Source organism: Telopea speciosissima, chromosome 2, assembly GCF_018873765.1.
Source record: "Telopea speciosissima isolate NSW1024214 ecotype Mountain lineage chromosome 2, Tspe_v1, whole genome shotgun sequence".
In the NCBI taxonomy this organism is placed as follows: domain Eukaryota; kingdom Viridiplantae; phylum Streptophyta; class Magnoliopsida; order Proteales; family Proteaceae; genus Telopea; species Telopea speciosissima.
The window spans coordinates 18,224,878-18,242,790 of record NC_057917.1 but is presented as its reverse complement, the minus strand read 5'-3'; the positions used below and the strand labels follow the sequence as shown (position 1 = coordinate 18,242,790).

Here is a 17,913-nt window from a genome sequence, read left to right as displayed (position 1 = left end):
TGGTTAGAAACATAAGGTATGAAAATGGGATGAGTTATATTTAAGGGGGATACAGATGTACTTGGTACTATAGAGGGGGGTTGGGAATTAAATATTCAAATCCAAAAGCCACTTATTTACAGACCGCATTATCAAATGAGGATCAGCTCTCGCTAACCCTTGAACCACCTTGTTCCTTACATTTCATATATAATAACAAGTGATAATAAAAACTGAAAAAAAAAAACCAATAAGAAGATTGTTTATCCAAGACTCTTGACTGTAATAAAGAGACACATAGTAGTGCCATTGAAGGGTTGGAGAGAAGCTCTGCTCTCAATCCGAGAGGGCTTGTTGCCCAGATACGCTGAGTCCAATCACATGATAAAAAAGATGCCAAATGGATTAATCACAATAACTACATAAAACACATGTAAGCTCGATTGCCATCCATTTCGAGAGAGACGCTTTAACAGGCAATCCTGCATTTAAGACACGCCAAAAGAACATTTTAAATTTCGGATGAATATTACTCCTTTAGATGCTTTGCTTTAAGGCGAGTGGAGAGAAGGTACCCTTTCAAAAGGGGCATTAGAGTCAGGAAAGGAAGGCTTTCATGTTGTTGGTGTTCTATTCTCCCTCTTCAACCTGCTCATGGCTAGATCGATCGGTTTCAAGTCAAATAGGAAGAACTAGAAGATTCCACCTCTGGAAAGCGCCTACACGGCTTAAGCCGTTGTTCCCATTTCCTTGCTAACCCATCATGCAAAAGGTACACCGTTCGAATGAGTGCATTTTCCAAAAAAATCGTTACCATTTTGAGTGAATGGAGCTAGAATGAGCAGTTGTGAACTAAATCCTTGGTTATTGAATTACTTAATAAAAAAAAGTGAAATTTTGATATGAAATAGCTTAGTTGATTGAAGGTAAGTGAAAGAGTTCAACTAACCTTAGTTGTTTTACAAGGGAAAAAGGCTAAGGTTACAAAGTCACTTAGCCATTGACAAAGGGAAAGGCATCGGTACGGAGTTGCGTCAGTTGTGGATATAGACTAGGTCCGCTTGGAACCTTTAACTTAAGACGTTTGCTTGAATAGGAAGTTACTCAATCTTTAGTTGTGCTTACCGGCAGAGTGAGGTCTCACAGAAGGAGACCACCAACCAAACCAAATGCGAAGTTACTCAATCTTCGACTTTGAAATGAGTTTGAGAGCTACGATCATTAGCAACGGTCAAGAAGGAGGAGGCTCCACCCTAGCACTTAAGGTGGAACCCAATGCTTCACAACCCATCCAGACTTCAAATGGACCAAGACCCATACCTATCTTTCCAACCCACCGCCCACCCCACCCACAGCGCTACAGTTCCTCTACCTTCTATTGTAGGCCGATAGGTCGGCTATTACCGAATGACATACCCATATCAGATCTGATATCCGATGGAATTTTAAAAACTAATATCATATTCAAATTCGGAAGTTTATCGGATATTCAGATATTATCTAATCCAATAAGCTGTCCGATTAGTAAATGAATCTGACCTATATCGACTCTGGTTAGGGTTTGAGTCAGGACTTAGGATTAGGCATATTACCAAAATATCCTTATAAAAATGTTTATAATAAGGGTAATATAGTAATATATCATATGTTTTTACAAAATATTAAACTAATCTTTTTTTTTTTTATTTATAGAAAAGTATTAAACTAATCACATTTTACAATCGGATAGTAAATTAACCGGATATTATCCGGTCTGAAATGAAAATATCCGAATCTGAATCCGATTATCTTTAGGATGGATTCAGATATTTTTTCAAAAACCAAAATTCCAGATCCGAACATGGATCGGATACTAATTTTTGGCTATCCATTTACATCCCTACTTCCGTCTCACCCCCAACTACCTTGTTGCCCTCGACTTCTACTCAGTGAACAATATAGCCTTCCAAGGAGTGTCCACCCATTTAATAACCAGTTTTTGGACCAACCTAACCTGTTGTTGAACCAATGTAATACGGTCCAAGGGCGGCCGCTACTTCTCAGCGGTTGGACTAGGAACAATCCCAAGTTACATTTACAGAGCTCCAAGGTCTCACCTTCAATAACCCTATGTCGATAACTATCATTGTTGAGGCAAAGAATACCATTCGTACAATCTTGGATATTAATGGTTTAATGTTTTGGTGATTTAAAGGTATCTTTGTTTTCCTTGAAGGTTGGAACAGAGATGTCTTCGGTCATTTAGAACTATCTTAAGAATCGACTCTTCCTCAAATATCACTTTCTAGAATCCTTTGATCCTTCAACTGAGACTCTTACTGAAATAGGCGACACTGAAGCCAGGATCAATTTGCTCCTTGAAGCTGAGGAGATCTTTTAGATGCAAAAGTCCATGAATATTTATATAGGGGGACAAAAATACCAAATTCTACCATTCAATGGCTAATCCTTTTCCTCTATGATCATGCTGGGACGAGAATGTCATCCCCATCACAAATTGCCCATCTTTTCGATGAGCATTTTAGGAAATTTTTTTGGAGCGCTGTTCTTTGTGCTACAGCGCAGGCTGCGCCCAGGCACATGGGACTGGGCACAATGAGCACCCTGCCCCCCTAAGTGGCAGACCCACGTGTCTGAGCGCAGCCTGCGTTGCGGCATAGAAAACATTCTCCCAAATTCTTTTTTGGCCAAATGTTCTCTATGCAGCAGCGCAGGCTGCACCCAGACATATGAGGGTGGGTGAAATGACCACCCTGCCCCCCTGAATGGGCAGCCCATGTGTCTGGGTGTAGCCCGCGCTGTGCACGGAAAACTTCCGCCCTTTTTTTTTTTACCACACCTAACCCCCTTGACCCTGCTTTTATGGAAAGCCTTGTCCAACCAACCATCTCCATTGAAGATAATGTTGCCTTAATTAGATGCCCTTCGAAATACAAAATCAAGATTACTACCTTCAATATTAGTGCCTATAAGGCACTAGGTGTTGATGTTTTACCTACTATCTTTTTACAACGGTGTTTGGATATCATTAAACTTGATATAATTCAGTTTGTAAATAACTTTTGAGAACATTCCCCTTCCCTTTAGGGCCAACCATACACTCCTCACATAAGTCCCTAAAAAGAGACATGACCACTTCTTAAGAGGATTTTAGACCAATCAGTCTATGCAATGTCTCTTACAAAATCATTGTTATATTATTAACAAATAGATTTAAACCACATCTAAGCTGTTTCATCTCCCCTTTTCAATCAGCCTTTGTCAAAGGTCAATAGATTACGAACAATATCATCATTGCCTAGGAGATCTCAATCTATGTAATGTCTCTTACAAAATCATTGTTATATTATTAACAAATAGATTTAAACCACATCTCAATTGTTTCACCTCACCTTTTCAATCAGCCTTTTGTTAGATTAAATCGATCCGAATAGGGACAAAATCCTAAAAGCTAGGATTTCCATAGGGCGTTCAAGAACACAATCAAATAAATAATAGAAAACAGGGATAGAACCACCAACCTTGTTTCGCATCCATAGTGATGATGATTGCAGCGAAAAATAAAGAACAAAGATCTAGGTGCTTCCCCTCTATTCCCAAAGTAACTGGCTTGATGAGAATACCGAATGCACAGGGACGACGAACACTGAATATCTCACTCTCTTTCAAGAATGCACTCCTCAATAGCAATTGAGAATAATAAGTTGTCATGGGTAGAAGGGGGACCTAGCTCTCCTTATATAGTAATCCCTATAGGGTCTGACTCATTACAGTCCAAATAGGAATCTATCTGGCCCACACTAAGCCAGTCTACATTAGACTTCTAATATAACTTAAGGACCCCACTTTATTAGACCAAAATCCTAATCAGCCTGGTTTAGGGATTTAATTATGTCCACATGGATTTGTATTAGAACTAAAATTCTAACACCTTTGTCAAAGGTCGATAGATTACGGACAATATCATCATTGTTCAGGAGATATTTCATTATTGAAGAAAAAAGGAAATAAAGGGAGTTGGGTTACTTGGCTCTTACAATTGATATATCAAAGGTTTATGACAGACTAGAATAAGGTTTCATTCGGGTAATTCGGGTAATCTTTGAGTTTTTAGGATTTAACAACTTGGTGTTATATGATCTCCAAGCTTTTTGGCTGTTCATTCTCTATCAAATTAGAGGGAAGTTGTTTTCAGTCCATTGAACCTTCTAGAGGTATATGACAAGGGTGGCCCCTCAGCCCATATATTTTTATCTCTGGAATGGAGTGCCTCTCTCGATTGATGCCGGTCTAGAGACATGAATCTTTCCAAAGGTATTGAAGTTTCTCAAACTGCTCCCGAAATTACACACCTATTGTATGCCGACAACACTGTCCTCTTCTATTGTGCCACCATTGAGGATGTTTGAGCCCTTATTGCCATCCTGAATCTTTTTGAGGATCTTTCAGGTCAACAAATTAATATCTCAAAAAGTAGAATTTATTTTAGAGCAAATCATCTAAAACTACGAAAAAATCAATTTGTTCTTTGGTTGGGGTATGAGACATGGACTCTTCCACCAAATACTTGGGCACTCCCCTTTTTCCCTTAAAATATAAAAAAATGAAACACTTAGGCTGCGTTTGGTAACGGTCTGAACAAAGAATGCACGTTCTTAACTAAGAATGTTCTTTTGCGTTCTTGGTCTGGAACGGCGTTCTAAGACCAAAAATGAGCGTTTGGTAACGATCTCAAGAACGTGTTCAGAACAAAAATGGTGTTTGGTAAAACCTGTTCTTTCAAATTTGATTTTAATTACAATAATGCCATTTCCTTCTAAATTATACCAAAAAATACTTGCAAAATCATTTTCTCTCTTACCAACCTTAGTATAAAATTAAAATATCTCATTAACATAACTAAAGTAATAAAAATATGTCAAATTTCAAAGATGCCATTAAAAATTGGGTTTTTGTGTGGATTAGTGCCATAACTGACTATGCTATGAACAATTGACTAAAAAGGGCCTTGGTGGATTTGAACCACCATCCCCTTGGAACATGCTCATATTCCAAGTGCTCTACCAATTTGAGCTAAAGACCCATCAAGTACTCATTGATTAGGGGGAGGGGGAGTTGCCAATGGTGTAGGTGTGTTGTAGGTGGTTGGGGCTGCCAATGGTGGCCTCCCTCTTGTGTGTGTGTGTGTGTGTGTGTGTTGTAGGTGATTTTAATTGTCAATGGTGGCCTCAACCACTGTTGTGTATAAAAAAATAAAGTGAAATAGAAGAGACCAATCTATTCTACCACATCCATGGAAGCATGTGGAATAACAACTTCTAAAAAACTATCAAAATTACCATAGAGGACTGCTGGCAGAAAATTTTTGGGTGATGGAGTTACTACGTCAAGAAACTATGTAGGTTTATAAAGATGTTCCATCATCATTCTTTGAAAAAGAAATACAATTAGGTGAAGAAGAAGAATAAGAACTCAAAGGAGGAGCTGTGCCACACATCAACCAAAGCCCTTCAAAACAACTACCTGAGGATGGAACAGTGATAAAGGTGATTTGAGTATGGATCCATGATTCTGCTCTTAATGCATACACAGCCAATCAGAAGCTTAAAACAAGCATCAGAAGGGTATCTTATGATGAATACATGGATATATTGGATTGTTACTACAGAACAAAGAGTCATCTTTTTTTCACAATTCTAATCCAAACCTCACATCTATGCTTCATAACATAAATAAATGGATTTTTGATTTGCACCTATATATGAATGCAAATTCCTATATATTTTCGCTGATTGGCGTATGTGATTCAATCTTCCAACTACTGAATGTTCATGAGATATTTTGACTAAGTACCACAAATATTTACACAACCTAGAGATAGAATCTCCCAACATTTCAATGTATCTAGTTAACCTTTCTCCATTTAAAATGAAAATAAAATCCAAGGGGGAAAACCCAACTCACCATTTCGAAATAGATGAAGAGGGACACAAGAACCATGCAAATATTTCTTAGCTCACTGAATGAAAAGAAATTGAGATGGATGGATCTGTTTTGAGTCCATTCAAAATCTGTTTAGAAGCATTGTTTGTTCAAATTGAACCTAACTTGAAAGAACTTGCCATCCAACTTAAATAGAAATCTCCACCTACTTGTCCGGAAGGGGCATTTCTCCCTACCTTACATGTCAGTTCCATTTTTAATTTTGAAGTTAGCAACAAGTTCAATATTTCGTTGAGCTTTAAGTAATGCCAATGATAGCTTTTGTCAGCTATCCAAAACCATTAATAACCATCATCACAAAGAAGCAAATAATTCAGTGGAGCAGTTAGCTTGATGAACATTGTATAGATTTGAATTCTTTAGTTGCATCTCATCCCATAATCTATAGATCCAATTAACCAAGGTCTAGAGACATGGAATCAGAGTGTCATTTGATCTCATCATGGACAAAAATATGCAGCGGATACGCGAGATTGGTAAAAAAAAACAGGAGCAGATGTAAATAAAAAAGAACCACAAATTTAGTTTCCAATCAAAATTTCAAGTAACATCATTTTAAAATAAATGTACTAAATATTTCCAAAAATCAGGAAATAAGAAAGAAAATATAAATATCAAAGTTGCAGGTATGCATAAAAATCAACCATCGATGTCGATTACCAATAATTTACAGTCCAAACTAAAATAGACCCATTAAATAAGAAAGAATGTGAATGAAAGAAACGGCTTACGCTTGTTGGAAGTTCTCAATCGAAGAAGACCCAGATGCCAGGAAGCAGAGATTGACTGAAACAACGAAAACCCATCCCAGAAAAATCATTTTTTCACAAAACAGAGGCTCTTAGGAACGAGATCACCAAACTGGACAAGTTTGATGGTTCGTTCTTTAAGCGTTGGAAAGGGAAGATGTATTTCTTCCTCACTGCTTTGAAGATTGCACATGTTCTGAATGAAGAGAAGCCAACAGCACTGACAAACACCACTGGAGAAATAACTTTCTTACTAAGGATCAAAGATAGGCACCCATTGTTGTACTGCCAATGTGACCACAGGAAGGCTAAGGACAGAAGAACCATTGGGCTTGGGAAGCATGCCCATGGAAAGGAAATGGATCTGAGGAAGCTATGGAATTGTTTGCAGGTGAAGTATCCAGTTCCTGCTTCTTGAGTGGTTTCTTGCGTTTCAGAGAAACCCAACTGAGAAAACCTAAGAGAAAGTAACCGCCGGTCGGTGAAGTGAGAAGTGAAGAAAGAGAATCGTGAGTTTCATTTGGAAGAGGAATGAATGATTCAGATTCAGGTGTGTCTCTTGAATTTTGACAGGAAGAGCGTTTGGAAATAGTCAAAGAGATCTAATACATTTACACCATTAAAGGTAAGGGGTTTCTCTAATCGGGAAAGAGAGAGAGAGGGAAAGAGAGACAGAGAAAGGGAAAGAGCGAGAGAGAGGTCCAGAGAGTGCGAGAGGTAGAGAGGGAGAGGGAGCGAGAGATAGAGAGGGAGAGAGAGACAGAGAAAGGGAAAGAGCGAGAGAGAGGTGCAGAGAGTGCGAGAGGTAGAGAGGGAGAGAGAGCGAGAGATAGAGAGGTGTTGATCCATCTGTTGTTTTCGGTTGTAGGGTGCAGATCCACTAGATCTGAGATATAAAATTACTTGAGACAAAATGGGAAGCAAAGGGGTGCTGATCCGTCTGTTGTTTTCGGTTGTAGGGTGCATATCCACTTCCTGAGACAAAATCGAAAAAAATTTGGATCAGTCTTCCATAATCTCCACATAGAGACGGTGAGAGGGAGAGTATGAGAGGGAGAGAGAGAGAGACAGAGAGAGGAAATGAACCAAAACAACGACACAGAGACAGTATATGAGAAGGAGAGAGTGAGACAGAGAAAGGGAAAGAGCGAGAGAGAAGTGCAGAGAGTGCGAGAGAGAGAGAAACAGAGAGAGGGAAACAATGCTACCAGCATGCGAGAGATAGAGAGGGAGAGAGAGCGAGAGAAAGTGAGAGATCTCACCTAGGGTTGCAGAGTGAGCCCTTAGTCGTCTCCCAAATTTGTGGTAGCAGAGCGAGAGAGATGTGAGAGTCGTGTTTTTTCTCCAAAAAAACCCGTGTTTTGTGACTTTTGTCCGTCGCGTCTTGTTCTTTGTTCTTTGCAGACCGTCTCCGAGACGGTCTGTAAAGAACGTTCTTTTGGTGCTCAAGACCTCCGGTTCGTTCTAAAAGAACGAAAAAATGAACCGCAAAGTCAAACACTTTTTCATGTTTTTTTGTTCTTTTTGAACAAAAGAACTGTTCAGAACACTGTTCTGAACGTTACCAAACGCACTCTTAATCATCTGGTTCTCCGAGTCAAGAATTGACTTTCGAACTGAAAATGAAATCTCTTATCCCAAACAGGTAGAACAGTTCTCAACAAATCTGCTCTCAACTCCATCCCTACCTACCACATGTCATGTTTCATCTTTCCTAAATCCATTTGCACCCAACTAAATTATATCAATGCCTCATTCTTGAAAGGCAACAATGAATCTAAAAGAAACTTTTGCCCCAACTCTTGTTCAACTATTTATAGATCTAAATGGGCAGGTGGATTGAGTATTCATGCAAGCTATATTCACAATGAGGCCCCACTTTTTAAGCTGGGATGACATCTCATCAACCATCCATCTAAGCTTTGGTCATAGATCTTAAAAGCCAAATACTTTAAGGCTCTTGGGTATCCCTTGAAAGGCTCTTGGGTATGGAATAACTTAGAAATATCTTTCCTCAGCTTCAAAAAAAACCAAAATACTTTGTTGGCTAGTTGGGAATGGGTAGAGTATCAACATTTGGAAGGACCCATGGCTCCCTGACCTAGAGCTTCATCTAATTCCCCTATCAATCTGCCAACATCCTGCTTTCTCTAAAGTGATTAAATTATTGATAGACAAATCATGGAACTGATGTTTCATTGGTAGTATCTTCCCTAATAATTTGGCAAAACCCATCACCAATATACCTCTTTCCACCAGCATCTTTTGTAATGATCTCTAACCAATAATTTATTGCGGCATATATGAATTTTGGGTATGTAGAATGTCCACAAGAGGTTGAAGCAAGGGGAATCAAGCAAGGTTTTGATGGAGCCCTTTTCATGGGATGCAAAACAATAGAGATCTGGGCAGGACTCCATGGAAATGGTGAATTGACTTACACTCCAAAAAGAACATCCATGGCCATGGAGGAGTTTTTTTTTTTTTTCCTATTTATATATGATATTGATGCAACATTTCACTTATTGGATTCTGTTTGTCATTAAAAAGGATAGACATCTTATCTTTCCAACTTATATTTTAGGCAATATGGCCAAAAGTAGGAAATGTAATATTATTTTCCCAGTCTTTTCCATACTGTGCTGAATTGAAATAGGAAAGAAGGTTGTTAAAACAGTCATCTTTAATATGCATGATATATTATATGATATTTAAATAAACAATATTTAATGTATTATACATACCCATGTAATATAACTGATGAGAAATCCAACCTGCTCAAGCTGCCTGAGCAAAACACCATAAACAATTTATCACCTTACATAATATGCACGAATTGTCAAATCTATCCACAAGGTTTGTGTGACTATGCAAATTGCAAAACTTTGATGAGCTAAAATAATTACAAAACTTCAACAATCTATCTCATTTGCATCAAAAGAAACAGTTTAATTACAAGTTACATCCATATAGACAGCTGGCAGAGGAAGTTGCTAGAACTTTCTAAATGTGAGATTTAGACGTCCAGGACGAAGGTTTGCCTCTACAACCAGAAAACTTGGAGCTGAGTTTTGTATAATACATGGCACCCCATGAAATATATGCCTTGACTCACCTCCGTATATAAGCACATCGACAGATTCGAGAACAACTTTGTGTGCCATTTCAGGGTCCCTGTTGTCTCCATACAGAAACTCCGCTGAGTCACCAATGGAGAATGAGACAACAGATAACCCTCTTCTTAAACTCTCGGCAGTTTCATCTCGATCCTGCCATACACAAGAAATCAGAAAATTCTTTGAGTGTATCATGGGCAATAGCAACTCATAATCATGCAACTGTTATCAATTCATTTGCAATAGCAACTCCTACAAAATTTAGGGTTAGTGTTTTGAATGAAAATAAATGGATGACATAATTTAAAAGACCAAGTTTTCCAAACCCGCGGTCAAGGGTTTGGATGGTCTCCACAGGGTATTGGGGAACAGTACAGAGGTATTATCAACCCCGTACTATTTGGGGGGGGGGGGGAGGAGGACATTTATGGCCATTGATGGCTGTATTTTCTGCACCAGAAAGACATCAATCTATTAACCTTTGAAATATGAGATTTATGACACTCATCAACTAGAACACTGTAACTTCCAAAGAGACACTTGTAACCTGTCTTTACAAACCAGTTCTCTATTAACCATTTCTTATTGTTTCATTCTTCCAATAAATACAACAACAACAACAACAACAACAAAAAACTCAGCCTTATCCCAACTTAATGGGGTTGGCTACATGGATCCAAACAAGACAAAGTAGGGAAAACTGAGGTCTAAACAAATGCAAGATGGAAGAGGCACAGCCCAGCAAGTCAGGAGGATCTCAGCTAAATGGAGTCGGGTTAAATACACATGCACCCCCTAAATCGTCCAAATATTCCAAATGCCCCCTTGAGATTCTGACAATTCCACACGCATCCCTTGATAATTCCACGCACACCCCCTATTTTTCAACTTAATCCCATTTAAGTCCAAGCCATTAATATCAGGCATTAAATGTAACAGATCTGAAATTGAAGAATGTAATGTACAATTATACCCTCGCTAGGGCATAATTATCACAATGCCCTTATGAGTAGATATACCCATTCTCTTCCATTTTTGCGCAAAGGAAGATCGAGGAAAGACCAAGATGCCCTCATCTTCCCCAAATCATCTTCTTTTACTAATATAGATACCCAATACAACCACCACCACCACCACCGCCACCGCCACCCCACCATCACCACCCTCTTCCCCTTCCTAATCTTCTTCTAATTTTTCTGCTCCACTTTTCTTTGCACCACAGCCGACATCACCTCCCTTTCTCCTTCCATTTCTGAAACCTAATCTAATTAAAACCCTCAACCCAAAGAACTCACCCCAAGGTAATCATCTTCCCAAACGGCAAATGGACAAACTCCAGCCCTAGCCCCAATCTATAAAAACCCTAACCCTAAGAGAAACCCCCCAAATCAGGAATACTGGAAGCCCTATCGCTCATTGTATCCTTCACCTCCTTTGCTTTTTCTTTGGCTTTGCCCATCCCTTCCTTCACTGTAACCTTCGCCTTTCTTTCCCTTCCTTCACTGAATCGTTTGCCTCTTCTGCTGCATTTCGACCCTGCAATAGTACAAAAACTAAATGGATCACAAATAATTAGCAGAGAGATACTGTTAGGATATATAAGAGTCTATATACCTCAGAGTATTTGGAAGCAGAGGTGGTGAAGGAAAAATTGCAGATCTTAGAAGTGGAAAAGAATCAAAAAGGGAAAGAAGGATTTCGAGGGAAGGCGGCCTTGGAAACATTGAAGAATGAGTTCATCGCTAGGTACATGGTTGCCATGGTAAGTGATTCCATTGTTGTGTCCGCAAATAAAAAAAAAATGTGTTTTTTCTTACCCCCAAATCAGGATTCGATTTCTGGAATGGTGGCTGGAGGTAGTGGTGGTGATGGTGGCTGCGGCAATGGTGGGTGGTGGTGGATGCAGCAATGGTGGGTGGTGGTGATGGTATTGGGTATCTACATTTGTAAAAGAAGATGATTTGGGGAAGATGAGGCTTGGGCAAAAAATGTCTTTTCAAATTACAGGGGTAGTTAGAAGAAAGGGTAGTTTGGCCAATAAAAAATTATTTTTAACGTTTAACGCCTGATATTAATGGCGTGGACTTAAATGGGATTAATTTGAAAAGTAGGGGGTGCCCGTGGAATTGTCAGAATCTCAGGGGGACATGTGGAATATTTGGAGGATTTAGGGGGTGCATGTGTATTTAACCCAAATGGGGTCTGCTACATGGATCCTTACCCTCCAATAGGCTCTATCCGAGGTTATACTTGGTACAAGTCCTAGACTATGCATGTCCTTCCTCATAACCATGGTTCGAGAACTTGGTTTCGGTACTAGTTTCTCCCAGCCAAAAAACCTAGTTGGGCCGAGATCTCGGCAAGTTGGTGTATTCTTTTTTAACTCGGTTGATGGTTTCGGTGGGTTTATGACTGAATTTGGTCATGAAAACAGCCTATTTTGGGCCATTTAAACACAGTGGTACTATCAGACTTTGAAAATCAATGTCCAATTAGGAGTTTGATTTGGTGGGAAACCAGGACAGACACTTATTTATGCCTTTTTATATTTGTCATTTCATTTACTTAAGATATTATTCATAAATAAGCAAATACCCCCTATTTGAATCCAATAAAAATAGTTAAAAATATTCCAAAAGGATAAAAAGTCAACCCCCAGTTCAAGAACAAAAACTGGATTTTCGACGGTAAGTGCAATTTTCAACTTTTGAATACTGAGGTTTTTCACAAATCTAAAAATTCCATAAATCTTAATATAGTAAAACATTGCTAAAAACCAAAAGTGTGGTAGAATATTAATTTGTTTTGATGTCTAAAAAAATATTTTCATTTAGAGCGCTTTTGACAGCATTCGCGCACACCAAATAAGGTTTGACCGAAACATAACTCCTTCAATATAAATCAGATTTAAGCAATCTTGGATTTGTTTGGAAGCTTTGTTGATCAGAAAGAGTAGAATCAAACCAGTTCTGTTGAAGGGAGGATTAAAGTCTTGGAAAGCCTTCCAACAGATCCAAGATTGCTTAAATTGGATTTATATTGAAGGAGTTGTGTTTCGGTCAAACTTTATTTGGAGTGCGTGAATGCTGTCAAAATCGTTCTGAATGAAAATATTTTTGTAGACATCAAAACAAATGATTATTTTCCCGCTTTGATTTTAACAATGTTTTACCATATTAAGATGGGGAAATATCATCCCCATCCCCTCTAAGTATCTATAATATCAAACCCCACCCCCATGTTTTAAATAATGATAGTACCCTAATCGTTAAAAAACGCCATTAAGTGATGACGTGGGCATTTCTAATTTTCTAAAACCCTAGATTACCCTTAATATAATTTTATTCCAATTTTGCCCTCTTAAACCCCTTTTTCATCTTCTTCCCCCAAAAACCCCTTTTGCAATTCTTCATCTTCTTCTTCTTCTTCCTCGCATGCCCCACCCTACAACATCGCCCCTTTTTCATCTTCTTATTAATGTATACAGGCTTCAAGATCGAAGGATAGACACTTAAAAATGATATTCTTACAATAACATTAACACATGTAGAATCTATATTACACTAGGCTGGCTAATGGACAAGGACCTCTACTTTTTAACTGCAATCACATTTCTGATGAAATGGAAATGAGAAGCAAATAGAAATTGGGTGGAGGGTGGAGGGTGGAAGGCGGAAGTTGGGGTGATTGTATCTCGAAAAACCACAATTTCGGGCATCGAAGGGAGAGAGAAGGGTTCTTGTGGCTGTACTTGAGACAGCGATAATGGAAGCGGATGTTGCAATTCCTCTGGTTGCTCCACCATTTGGTGGTAGTAGAAGTGGTGGTGGTGGGGGTGGTGCTGGAGGAGATCATGTGTTTCGTTGGGGCTCATGTGAGAGAGAGAAAGAGAAAGTTGATGGTGATGATTAATTGATCTCAATAAATCTCAGCTTCATATTCTGTTGTGGGCAGAATGGAAAAGATCCCATCAACCATGAATTGAATCAGAAGTCTAGAACTGTATATTTGTTCCCCATAAAAATTTTAAAAAAAATTGCAGAAATAAATAGAACCCTTCTCTCACAATGATCACTCCAAATCTCCAACCCAAATCGATATTGGATGGCTGTTCTTCCAATTCGAAAGCCTGGAATCACTGTGAATCCCACCTTGGGTCGAGTTTTACCAGGTGACACAGCTTTCCTTGTGACATTCTCCATATAAACTATGGAGAAATCAACCCCTCTCTACCTGAAAAATCTCAACCACGGGGTCGAACGCAAAGGCCAGCTTATGAAGCATCCAAATTGAGCTAGCCATGGTTACAAACGACTTGTAGAAAACAGAGGATGACCTCCACGAATCCAAAACCACTTCGTTTTCCTCCATGTTTCTGAAGAGGGACGATTCCATCGTGGGGTGGATGAGTTGTTGGTATTTCTTGTCACAAAATATTGCAAAATCGCTGCTAGGGTCCAGGCCCAGAAGCTCCATTGCTTCTCTTGTTCCATGCTCGACGAATTACCTCAGAAACTTTTTCCGCTGAATGGTAGACGACTCAACACCGTTGCACCGATCCTCATCCGTTCCCAAACCAAAACTCTCCAGAAGAAGAAGGGTAATATCGTCTTTTGAACTGTTGTTTTAACACCGTTAGCCACTTAACGGTTGATAGAATCTTTCAAAAGTAAGGGAGGGCATTATCATTATTCAAAACTTAGGGGTGGGGTTTGATATTATGGATACTTAGAGGAGGCGGGGATGATATTTCCCCTATTAAGATTTATGGAATTTTTAGATTTGAGAAAAACCTCAGCATTTAAAAGTTGAAAATTGCACCTACCGCGAAAAATCCAATTTTTGTTCTTGAACTGGGGGATTGAGTTTTTATCCTTTTGGAATTTTATTTTTTAACTATTTTTATTGGATTCAAATAGAGGGTGTTTGGGACCTTTATCACCTCAAGTACAGTTACCTCAAGTGCACCAAAAAGGTACATCAGACGCTGCACATGCACTTAGGGGAGTGTTTTAAACAAAAGCACTTTAAGGTGCACCGTCAGATGTACTTTTTTAGTGCACTTGAGGTGTACTATATTTGAGGTGATAAAAATTCGGGTGTTTACTTATTTATGAATAATATCTTATTACTTAAATGACAGTAGGCATAAATAAGTGCCTATCCTGGTTTCTGGCATAAATAAGTGTCTATATACCAAGGGTTCCCACCGAGATGACCAAGACTACCTAAATAAGTGTTTGTATACCAAGATTTTCCACTGAGATCTCAACCGAGACAGTGTACTCTCCCATCTAGCCTTTGATCTCGTCTCGATTTTACAAAAAACCGAGATATTACCGAGATCTCGGCAAGTTCTTGTTCCATGCTCACAACTTATCCTATGGTCATTTTAGGTCTGCCCCTAGCTCTTTTAGCTCCTTCAATCGGGATCATATCACTCCTTACTGGGGCATCCCTAGGCCTCCGTTGAACATGAACATACCACCTCAAACAACTCTCTCAGAGCTTGTCATTGATCAGGGCAACTCCCAAGTCAGCTCAAATACGTTCATTTCTTACTTTATCGTTCCTAGTTTTTCCGCACATCCATCTTAACATCCTCATCTCAGCTAAACATAGCTTCTCAATATGACACTTTTTAATTGTCCATCATTAAGCCCCATACATTATAGTCGGTCGTAAGCAGTCCTATAAAACTTTCCTTTAAGCTTGAAAGGAAGAATACGTCGGTCACACAGCACTCCGGACAAACCTCTCCACTTTAGCCATCCCACTTTAATTCTCTATGAAACATCATCCTCTATATCACCTTCTTTATTTATGATTGACCCCAAATATCTAAAATAGTCACTTGGCGGTATCTCTCTTTCCTCGACTTGCACCATGTCATTATTCGTCACAGTATGACTAAAATTACACATCATATACTTCATCTTCTTTCTACTAATCTTAAAGCCTTTTGTTTCCAAGGTTGATCTCCAAAGCTCTAACTTGGCGTTTATCTATGCTTTTGTCTCATCCACCAAAACGGTATCATCGACAAAGAACATACACCACGGGACCTCGTCTTGAATGTTCTTGGTTAGGTCGTCCATGATAAGCGCAAATAAATAAGGGCTTAAGGCTGATCCCTGATGTAACTCAATTGTAATTGGGAATTCCTTGCCCTGACCTCCCACATATCTCACACTAGTCACCACGCCCTCATACATATCTTTAATTACATCCACAAATTTACTCGACACCCGTCTCTTCACTAGAACATGCCGGATTAAATCTCTAGGGACTCGGTCATAGGCTTTTTCCAGGTCATAAGACCATATGGAGATCCTTCTTGTTATCTCTATATCTTTCCATAAGCTTCTTCAGTCTTTAATAAGTAGATAGCTTCTGTCGTGGATTTACTTGACATAAAGCCAAAGTGGTTCACTGAGATATGAGTCTCTCTTCTCAAATAGGCTTCAATAACCTTCTCCCAAAGTTTCATAGTGTGACTCATTAGCTTTATGCTTCTATAGTTATTGTAGTTTTGGATATCACCTTTATTTTTGTAGATCAGGACTACAATGCTTCTCCTCCATTCATCTGGCATCTTCCTTGTGTTCATATTCCTGTTAAACAGATCGATTAACCAATTCTTATACCCCACAACCTCCTAGGGTTTTCCATACTTCTATTGGGATCTCATCTGGGCCTGGTGTCTTGCCTGCTTTCATTTTTCTTAAGGCTTCTTTAACCTCCGCCACATTAACCTTTCGTACATATCTATGACGAGTGGTATCTTGTCAATGAAAATATTTGAAATTCAATGAGAAATCAAAAAGCACTTGTTTGAATATTATTAAAAATATTTAGGACTTGGAATTGGAGTTGTATTAATACCCATTTAAAACTCAAGCTTTTAACTCATGTTCTACACAGATTATGCATATACCTACATGGATCCAACATGTATGAAATCCAATGCTTACACACACACAAAGAAATACAGTTGTGGCCAGAAGGGTCAACATGACTATAAACTGTGCATATAACAGAGAATTCATAAAGCAAGCAGGCAAGAGGTACCAATTGAAATCAGAATTCATCTTGGTAGCTTGAGATACAAGTTGCAGTTGGGTTCATCATGGAATCCATAATCTAGGAACCTTGAGATTAAAACCCCCTTTGAATCTATAATATTCTCATGTCCATTCATATTTATTAAAACTAGACTGGGCATTAAACAGAAAAGTGGCCCGGTTCAGGTACTATCAGGTTCTGACCAGTCAAACTGTGGTTTAAAAAAGAATAAAATATAATTACAATTTTGAGAAAAGTCAAAACAGAAATAAGTTATTAAATAAATGAAGCTACTTGCATCAAGGAAGCAGGTTGATGCAGTGAGTGGAGTTTCACTGCTTTAGTCGTTGGTTTCAGGTTCAAGTCTTCTTCGGTGCACCTTCTTTTTCAAAAATTTTACGGTATGATTTTGTTTCAGTATTGCATTGTGTATATTTTCAGATCAAAGTGGAAAGTTGGGAGTATTATACGGTTCAACTGCTGGACGGCTCCAGTTATAAAAATGATGTGTCCATTCTCCTTAATAACAAACAAGTATCACTATTAGAATATTAGTTTCTGACACACACAAAAATGGATAAGTTGGACCAGAAAAATCCTGAAGCCCAGTGGCTCTTAAGCCTATGGACACTATCACTATAAGTTAAGGCCCTAGTGAAAAACTTCCTATTCTATCTTGTAAACCGTGCACATGATGCCGGATGGGATTTCAAAATCCTAAGTGGAGCTATATTAGATTACTTTAGAAATCAACAAGGACAGTGTTAGAGAGTGTGTGTGTTTGTATCGGTTGGAGGTCCATGGGTGTCCATGGACCTCTGTACCGTGGGATAATGTGCTTATCTAAGTAGTTTAGAGTTTCCTATTGTAATTAGGCTTTAGGGTTAACTAGCTAAAGAGTTTTATTTCAGTTATGTAATATCAGTACAATTGAGTATAAATATTATTGGCTGGCGATAGATCTCATTACAATCTATCACATAGCCTCCTCCGGTCACATA

General features: G+C 38.8%; 1 protein-coding gene across 1 annotated transcript in view; it reads right to left on the bottom strand.

Annotated features, from left to right (window-relative positions):
• The window catches only part of LOC122651465 (alpha-ketoglutarate-dependent dioxygenase abh1-like), a 109,434-nt gene that overhangs the window by 84,390 nt on the left and 7,131 nt on the right, over positions 1 to 17,913 (bottom strand). The gene's annotated exons all lie outside the window — the stretch shown is intronic.